General features: G+C 43.9%; 1 long non-coding RNA gene across 1 annotated transcript; it reads left to right on the forward strand.

Annotated features, from left to right (window-relative positions):
• The first annotated feature begins 946 nt into the window (after positions 1-946).
• On the forward strand, positions 947-7,366 carry LOC143270215 (uncharacterized). The gene is made up of 3 exons (XR_013047245.1): positions 947-2,543; positions 5,696-5,853; positions 7,208-7,366. It is a non-coding gene; the product is annotated as an uncharacterized LOC143270215 (long non-coding RNA).
• Positions 7,367-10,105: the final 2,739 nt, after the last annotated feature.

Raw genomic sequence — 10,105 nt, forward strand, 5'->3', positions numbered from 1 at the left:
CTAACCTGTGGTGACAAGCAGCATCCCAGAGGTGACTTATTTTGCCTATCTGGAGTTTCCCTGCATGTCTGCAAAGCCAAGTAGCTAGACTATGAACTCCCCAGGGACCTCCTATCCTCTAACACATAGCCATTTGGCCGCAGTATTTCCTAGAGTTCTGGGCAGGATGTGTAAAGCTGATGGGATTTTCTTTGCTTCACATCAAAGGTGGTTTTGTCCCTGGAACTCCAGAAGAAAGCCCCTCTGGGTCCCTTTGTAGTAAGCCTTCCTGATATCTGTGATGAGGGAGCAAAAAGCAAGAGGCTGAGACAGCATCTGCAAGTTCACAAAGGCTCAGTCCTGCTGACAACCCAGGCGAGTCTTGTCTTTCCCATATCTCAGTACCTGAAGCTGAGTTTTGCCTTCTTGCCTGGTGACTCCTTGCCTTTAAATAAAAACCCACCTGTCAGTTGCTTTCTGATTATCATAGGAGGAAATCACTCAATTTGCCCAGGGAAATTGGAGTGTGTAGTCTGTCAACCAAAACATTTCAAGGTTTTTTTTTTTGTTTGTTTGTTTGTTTGGGGCACAAGGGACATGGAGGCGAATCTGCTGAACTTCTACAAGTAGAGTAACCTTTTCCTCTGCTCTCAGGAAGACAGATGGGGAAAGTATGTACATAATGACACAACAAATACAAATGTGGGGGAAGAAAGAGAGCAAGCCTGTGGTGAAAACAGCCATGGAGATGCACTCCTGGCCAGGGTTTGGGTCTGGTGGGGTATATTGAATGAGGGAACCAATTCCCCTCCCCCTACTCCTCAATTCCCTGTGTCTTGCTTTCTGTTGCCACCACACTGAAGGCTGTGGTAAGGATGTCATCCAGCATCCCTCATCCATAAAGCAGATAGTGGAATATTTAAAGTGAGTTACAGATTAACTCCTAGGAATAATGGAGACCTTAACACTCTCTCCTTTTTTCCTTATCATTTGACACAACCTCCTCTTCCTTATCTCATACCTCTGAAAGATCCAGAACTTTCCATGCCATTAGGGTGGCTGCCCCTACCTAATGACCTATTTCTGCTGCTTCTCTCAAAGAATTTCCTCTTGGAAAGTCCTCAGTGACACACACACATCGAAACACATCTAATTAAGCTCGTGAGAAGAGAGTACCTTGTCACCACCATGGTCAGGTTGAGTTCTGCCCTGACATTTCAAGGCATTGCCAGTGGAGTTAAAAGGCATTTCTCTGCTGGCACTGAGCTTTCTAAAGCACAAATTCGGTTATCAGGAATTACTGCAGCAGACATAATATGTATCCCTGGAATGTCGATCCAGGTGCCGAAAATTGCAGCCCAGTAGGAAAATGGTGTAATCTGTGATTCCATCTGGCCCATGAATTTCCAGTGGCCTTGCTTATAGATTGTCAGAACTGTTCATTAAGTTTGTTTTGAAACCAAGGGCTTAATATCTGTAATTTAGAGGGCTCAATAGGCAGTTAAATTGAGTGAAACTATTTTTGAATGACGACTCCAGTTTCAGAGAAAGAGCGGACATTGCAGCTCAGAAGAGCCGCATTTTGAGGCAGCACCAGGAATTCAAGATTATTTATAGGCCCTTTAGAAAATGGGCTTCGCTATGCTAAGTTGAGAAACTTTTCCTCCCTCCTATTAAAAAAAAAGCTCACAAAAGCCACACACTGACAAAAGGAGGCATTTTTAATGCAGATAGGTTATTGGCCACAACCATGGAACACTCAGTGGTCCAAGTGGAGCACAGGCTGGTGGTGAGCTCTCTCCGTCTGATTTGAGACTGACTTTACACACATAAGCTGCCATGAGAAGGTGTTTCCACAGTACAGCGTATGCAAAAGAGAGACCCTTGTGTGCTGAGCCTGTGATTAAAATCAGAACTCCTCATCTACTGTGCTTGTAAGCATGCCCAAGCAATCTCAGAGACATTGAGTTACCCATGGGGATGGTATCCACATTGAAACCACAGGGAAGGTTCCTGGACCCAAAATGTAGCATCAAGCTACAGATGTAAATTATGACATTTGTTTTGAAGGGTGACATAGAAAGGTGATGTAGACAGCAGGGTAAACTCCCAGAACAAGTGAAACATGTCAACAAGTCCATCCAAGGGAAAAAACAAAACAAAACATAGAGCTTCATGGGCCCTGATGTCCCAAAGGAGAGTCCCAATATACATTGAGGATCAGACATTGGCAACTAGTGTTGTAAGGGCTGCAGTCATGGTCGTCCACAGATGCTGTAGTTACTTGTCTTGTATGGCTGGACATATGACAACAACCTGCTTAAGGAAGGATTATTTTGGTGCCCAGTTTGATGGCACCATCTGTGGGGTGGGGAATTCAGGGCATCAGTGACTTGGGGAAGTAGAGAGCAGCACATGCCGACACTCATCATACTTTCTTGTTTTTGTTCAGTTCGGGACCCACAACATGGAATGGTGCTGCACACGGTCAAGAGGGTTCTTCCATCTCAGTCAACCTAATCTAAGTCCTCCCTCACGGGCATTCCCCAAGACTTGCTTTCTGGGTGAGTCTAGATCCTGTCAAATTGACAGTCATTATTAACTATGACAGACATCAAGCAGGTCTAACCTGGTGTAGCAATGAATGTCACTCGGTCTCTAACTCAAATCATTCTCCCCTTCTTTTGCTTAACACGGATGGCTTTTCCCCCAGGGCAGTCGTGGGTTAGACAAAAGAAGACAAAACGGCACTCATAAAATCTGTCCGGGCAGCTGGCTGACACTATTATGACTGAGACGATGAAGGCATAAGTCAGCTGGGGATTTCTGTGAAAGTTTGCTTTCCTGGAATGAGTGCCACCTCTTTAAAAATAAAAAGAAAATCCACTTTCATCTTCTGCCTTCCTGAAATGAGAGCTGAGGCTGGAGACAGTCTTGCTGTTTTGCTTAAGAAACCATTACTCAGGATGATAGGACAGAATGGAGGGAGAAACCCAGAGCTGACAGCATGCGGGCTGGGAGAAAGCATAAAGCCACCTGGGGAGATTTCATCAGAAAGCACCCCAGTGAGAGTGTAAGTTCAAATGACTACTGAGGGGTTCTAAGAACAGGCTGGGGAGATGATAGAGGGTATCAGAATGCAGATCCCCGGGCCAACGTAAAGGCTGACACAAATGGCAGCTGACCCGTGATTTCAACACTCTGGAGGCAGGGATATGAGTTATAAATGCTTGGTTGATAGCTCAGACTTACTAACTAGTTGACACTTCAATAACCCATAATTATTATCTGTTTAGCTATGTGGCGTGGTACCTTTTCTCAGTACAGCATTCTCATCTTGCTTCTCTGAGTTTGCTGGGAACTCCTGACTCCACTCTTCCTCTTCCCAGAATTCTCCTAGTCTGGCTCTCGCACTCAATCTTTTCCTTGCCCAGCTATTGGCAAATCAGCTTTTTTTCCCTAGCAAATGAGAATAATACATATTCATAGTGTAGAAGAGGATTGTTCCACAGCACCACACTACACAATGGGTATACGTACACATCGATAACAAGAGAGTTACACACATGGACTGACTTTGGTGGATCTCAAGGGTTCTGTGGATGCCGTTAACAAACCCTCAGTCACTGCACCCGTTACTTCTGTTGTGGTGACCAAGTACCTGGTTGGAGTCAGGAAGTGTTTGTTTTCACTCACATGGTTCAGTGAATCATGGCCACATAGTAGCAGCAACACAATGTAGCTGGTCACATGGCATGTGTAGTCAGGAAGCAGAGAGACATGCATGCTGGTGCTTAACTTGCTTGCTCATTATATTCATTCTGAGTTCCTGGCCCATGGAGTGGGAGTGTTCACATTCAGGCTGAGTGTTCCCTTCTCAGTTAACCTATCTCAATAATCTACTCACAGATGTGCCCAGATTCTAAATTCAAGTTGACAACTGGCACTGCCCATCACAAACATACAGGCTAGGATTCTATTCATTAAGTATTATTAAGATGACAATGTTTACGGATAGAAAAAAAGATAAGCCTTTCCTGGGGCCTAGGGTTAGAGACCGTGCAGGGGTGGGGATCGGGATTAGCATGGGTGACTCTGAAGGAGTTCCTGGTGGCGCAGAGTTCTGCATGTTACTGCTGAGCTTGTGTGTGAGGGAATGGACCCCACACAGAGACTGGAGATACTGGAGATGTACCACATCCTGCTGTCAGCACTGGACAGCACCTCCTACAACTCTTGAGTTATTTCAAAGTAAAACAAGTGGTGAGCTATGGAGCCTCTGACCAGTGGAGAATAAAATACATCATACATCGATGGCTGGGGTGACATCTCCCTGTCAAGAGAAGAGTACATGTTGCTCTTGCAGAAGGTTTGGGATCAGTTTCCAGCAGTCACACCAAGTGCCTCATGACCACCAATAACTCCAACTCCAGGAGATCGGTGCTTTCTTCTGGTCTCTGAAGGCATCTCCACATATACGGTGTACAAACACTCAGGCCTCTACACATATGCATAAAATAAAATGATAAATTAAATCTTTAAAAAGGAGACAGATGCATGGACGCATTCTGATGCAGCAACTACACTCAAGCTGTGCTTATGGGCAGCCTCTCTGGATGTTCAGATGCACACGCTGTCTGTGACTGGTCCTGGATGAGCTAAGACCTTCACACCTGGGCACATTAGAACCAAGGCCAGATGCACGTCTCCAATTACTGAGCCTGTTTGTCCACCCAAAGGTGCCTATGGGAGCAGAGCTGCCATCAACAAAATACCAGATTCCTGGTCAGCTGCTCCCTGGGCTGCTGGGGCACCCATTGCCTGTTACTTTTTAGCTGGAGCTCACTCACATGTCTCCTGTTTGTCTTCAGTTTAATTTATTTCACAGCCATTGGACACCAGTTACGCTGGGCAAGTCCTCAAGTGTCCTGTGGCTACTTGCAGAGGCAGTCAGCAGATGTGGAGTGGACACTGACTGCCTCTGGCTCGTCCTCAATTTTGTGTCTTTTTTGCTAGAATGTGGCTGGTCAATAATCTATGACTCTTGAAGAAAAACAAAAAGCTATAAAATAAACAAGAAAACTACCATGTGTGTGCAATTCTTTGAGTTTTAGTTTTGGGATCAAATCATGCACAAAGATGTCCATAGTCAATAATAAATTCAAAGTGCACACAAAGTATTTTCAAAGAAAGCCATTATACAAATTACATGTGTGTGCATGCAAGTATGGTGTTCCTGGAGGTACAAGGTTTTGCAGGTACATATGCAAATGTGTGTGTGTGCAATATGTGCATGTGGAGGCCAGAGGTCAACCTCAGGTAGTTCCTTGGGAGCCACTCACCTTGCTTTTTGAGATAGGGTTTCTCACTGACCTTAGCACACTGAGCTAACTGGTCTGTGAGCCCCAAGGATCCATCTGTCTTTGCCTCCCAAAGGCTGTAATTATACAGCAAGTACAACTGTGTCGAGTTTATATTTGTGTGGGTTTTGTGCATCAAACACAAGTCCCGGTGCTTGTGTACCACTACACTGTTTCTCCATGATATATACTTTAATTTATCCTTAGTTATAGTAACCAGGCAACAATAATTTAAATGTGGGCTGAAGGAAATGAGAAAATCTCTGTGTGCACTATGATTATATCCATATATGTGTCTCTTTCACAAATAAAAGACAGGGAAAACATATGAATCATTTACCTGGTTTCTGTCACAGTGTCAGAAGTGTAAGACTCCCCACACCCTCATTCTTCTGACTGATACATTATTAGAAAGTATGCAATGAACACCATAGTAAATACATACATCGTGATGAGGATTTTAAGCATAACAAGGTGACATCATCTCTCTTTCAAATATACAAACATCCTAGAGGTGAGTTATTTCTCTATTTTATGCATTTATAATAGCATTAGTCTCTCTCTTCTCTCTCTCTCTTTGTGTGTGTGTGTGTGTGTGTGTGTGTGTGTGTGTGTGTGTGTTATAAGTGTGCCTGAGGTTACACTCATTCTTGAAGGCATGTGTGAAGGCCAGAGGTTGACATCTCCATTTTGCCCTGGATCTTGCCATTTTGTATAGGCTGGTTGACCAATTAGCTACCAAGATCTACCTGTCTCTATGCACCAGCCTTAGGGTTACAGAATCACTCCACCAATGTGGCTTTTACATGGATGCTAGGGGTCCCAACTCAGTTCTTCATGCTTCTACATCAAGCTCTTCAGCACTGAACCATCTTTCCAGCCCCAGGCCATTCTTTCTTCATGGCTGTTCTCAAAACTATGACTTTAAAAACATTCCACATCAATATACTTTATAGTGATCTTTTTTATTACATATCATTTCAAACCCCATGGATTTTTACCATTCCTCTATTGATGAGCATTTTGACGTTGTAATTGTTTTGTTATTACAAAGTTCTGTAATAAACACTAAAGCAGAATTATTGTTGGCTTTTCAGAAACCTTCTGAATTGCAATTGTATTGATTTCTATGGTGGGAAACACATTTGTAAACAAAATCGTGATCATGTCAAAAAAATCAATTATGCATTCCACAAAACATTAAAAAGAAAAATGTTCTTTGGACAGAAAACTCTAATCATTTTATAGTGAATATAAACTCAGACTATTTTCAAGTGTTTCAATATTCTTTAAACACGTTTTTCTTTGTTTGTTTGTTTTGAAATCATGTCTCAGGTACCCTAGCCTGGCCCTAATTGATGATTTTGAGCCCCTGATCTTCTTGCCTCAACCCACAGCTTCCTGAGTGCTGGGCTTACCAATATGTGACACCAGAACTGTTTTATGGGGTACCAGGGATTGAACCCAGGGCCTTGCACATGCTAGGCAAGCACTTTGCCAACTAAGCTGTGTATTTATGAATCAATTGGGCGGCCCTTCTCTTGGCTACCTTTGCCCTCTGAAGTCCTCTTTCCTGAGTCACAATCTCCATTAATTTCCCTGATCATCCCATCCATATTGGGAGTGGTCGGCTGCCCCACTGGCTTCCTATGCCCAGCTCTCACCTGGGTCATCGTCATTATCTCCCTTCAACATCTCTGACTCCCATTCCATGAGTCTAAGGAATCCATTGCTTGAAAACCTAATAACAAGTGCCTGTTGTGACTGTAAACAAAGCATGTTGAATAAACGGATGAATCCATAGCATATAAGAAGTCTGGTTTCATAAGGATGTGAGAGCTTGGTCATCATTCTTTATTTCTTCTCAGGAGTCTGGACCTTTAAGAATGGACCTGGGCTGACTTCACTTCTTTCCTGCCTTTTGATCCTGCTTTGCACGTCAGTTCAGCAGGGAACTGTGAGAGGTGTCCTTGTGGAGTTGTGTAAGCCATAGCTTTATTACTGATGGTTTAGAGTTAGCCATGACAGGAGTCTACTGTGGGATGGTCTGTATGTCAAATCTGTTGCTCTGATTGGTCAATAAATAAAACACTGATTGGCCAGTGGCCAGGCAGGAAATAGGTGGGACAAGGAGAGAAAAGAATACTGGGAAGCGGAAGGCTGAGAGGGAGACACTGCCAGCTGCCGCCATGACCAGCAGCATGTGAAGACACCGGTAAGCCACCAGCCATGTGGCAAGGTATAGATTTATAAAAATGGATTAATTTAAGCTATAAGAACAGTTAGCAAGAAGCCTGCCACTGCCATACAGTTTGTAAGCAATATAAGTCTCTGTGTTTACTTGGTTGAGTCTGAGTGGCTGTGGGACTGGCGGGTGACAAAGTTTGTCCTGACTGTGGGCAAGGTGGGAAAACTCTAGCTACAGGAGTCCTTGTACTGGGGAGGCTGGAAACCCTGCACACAAAGGTTTTATGTGTTTGCTGTCTTCGCTTTTGGCAAGTCTGCTGTCAAATTCATAAGCACGTGATTCTGCATGGGTACACTTGTGTGCTTGTGTTTATGAACACACACACCTAGATCTTTACTTTATTTGTATTATTTTCCTATTCTGGCAATATTATAAGATGCAAATGACCAATAGCATGTATTTTCTGTTTCCACAAGTGAAAAAGTATTTGCAGAATACACTTTATCTTCTTCCAAAAATGTATTATATGTATAAAATACTGACTTCAAAAATCTAAATGTATAAGAAAAACAAAAATACTGTAAGAACTAAAGAAAAATGCATGCGCTAAAAATTCCAGTTCACAAATTCACTGTGACTGAGGATGGAGCATCTGCACCAAGTCTCCCAACAGCCACAAGAGAAAGGAAGCAGCTTTTTTATTTCACGTCATTATCTGCTACCAAATATTGACTAAAAGGATAATATCTTTCAGCACCAAGTAAAAGCTTAACATTATATTTCATCACACACTGGCCATGCAGACTGTTTTCTATATCATTTTTTTTGCCCTGGTTTCATGAGTGTGGCAATTCTTATAGTCTTTGACAATGCAATGAAGCCCAGAGAGAGCCAGAGCCCAGGGCCTTGTCATTGATCTTCCCTGTTAGTCACTAGGTAAGAACCATAGTCAGTTCTCATTCCTCTGATGGATTCACTATTCCCAGGTGTTATGTTACACTGCTAGCCTTGGCTACAGTGGTGAGGTCTAGCTTGAAAGTTTCATTACATTTATTGATTGGTCGACGTGTGTGTGTGTGTGTGTGTGTGTGTGTGTGTGTGTGTGTGTGTGTATAATTTGCAGGAGTTCGTTCTCCCCTACCACAAGGATGCCAAGGATTGAACTTGGGTCCAAGCTTGGCAACAGTTGCCTTTCCCCACTGAGCGATCTCACTTACAGAACTTTCATAAAGCAGACACAAAAGAGCATCGGTGCGGTGATTATTTACACAACACTGAAAAAGCAAAGGCCATGATTGAAGGCGTGACTTTGGAATGAGAGCCTATGAAGGCTCACTAACGTGCTCCATGCTGTCCATGGTTCAATAGGAGAGAGATCAGGATTTTGGAGCCCTGTGACCCTGTGCTCCTGAAGTCTACACCCGTCACTAATTTCCTCAAGTGTTAGTTACTAGCTGGGCTGTCAACACCCAAATGGGGGACAGGTCAGGCTCAAAGCCAAACTTGCCACTTGAAGACTGGTCCACAAAGTTGAGTTAGAGTCATGTGAGGTCCCAGTCTACACATGGCAAGGTTTCCTCATGGTGTGCCATTTGGGCCAAAAGGGGTTTTATTTGAATGAATATTATCCCAGCCTCTTGGCTTCCTGGGCAACACAGAGAGCCGATCACACAAGGGCAGGGGCACTGGTTTGGGCTCAGGTGACTAGCAGGTACCTCCAGGCATTAGTGATGTTCTTTTTTCCTGAACTTTCCTTGCTGCGTGGGGGATGCTGCACAGACAAGATTCGGTTCCATCCTTCAGACCTCAAGAGAACAGTACACACTGAGGTGAGCCTTGACACAGGAAGGGCTCTGTGGGAGTCGGCCCGGGGAACTATGCAAGGAGGGTTTCCTTCCAGGAAGCTGGTGGAGAAGAGAAGACAGTGTACAGGGAACCTGGGAAGCTATGGTGACATTTCATTAGAGATGGGAATAAAACCTAGCTGATAATTTTTTTCCTTATTCTGTGTACAAGTGCCCTTCTGGTGATTAGTAACAATGCACAAGCCTCTGCAACAACAATCTAATTCTTATCATGCTAAATGAGGTAAAAATGAATGTGTGAGTCGACGTGTTCACTGTGAGTGGATTTCCTGATCCCGGGAGCAGAGAGGACGCTCCAAAGGGGCTTCTGGAGGAGAAGGCACCTACTCTGGCTTTAAAAAGGAAAAAGAAATCCTTTTTAGGGCTGTCAAGAAATGGAAGACCCAGGGAGATGTCGTTCTAAACTAAGCTCAGAAGAGTAATGAGCCACAATGGTAACTGTGGAGTGAGATAAGAGGGTGGTGAGGGTGGAAGCAATGGCTGTCATGGGAAAACTTCTTCTAGAATCACACACAGCTGTTGGCTCATTTCCCCAGGTCTCACTCTAAGTCTCACATCCTGTCCTAAGTGAGGGGAGACACCCTTGTTATCTCTCATTCTGTAAATCAAGTCATTTTGCAAGTGGCTACTTCCTCTGACTATCCTGCACCTGGAGATGTTGCTCAAATGTCCTCGGAACCGAACAGTGTCTGGCTCATGGTGAGTACCTGGGC

The sequence above is a fragment of the Peromyscus maniculatus genome, chromosome 22 (assembly GCF_049852395.1).
Source record: "Peromyscus maniculatus bairdii isolate BWxNUB_F1_BW_parent chromosome 22, HU_Pman_BW_mat_3.1, whole genome shotgun sequence".
Lineage (NCBI taxonomy): Eukaryota > Metazoa > Chordata > Mammalia > Rodentia > Cricetidae > Peromyscus > Peromyscus maniculatus.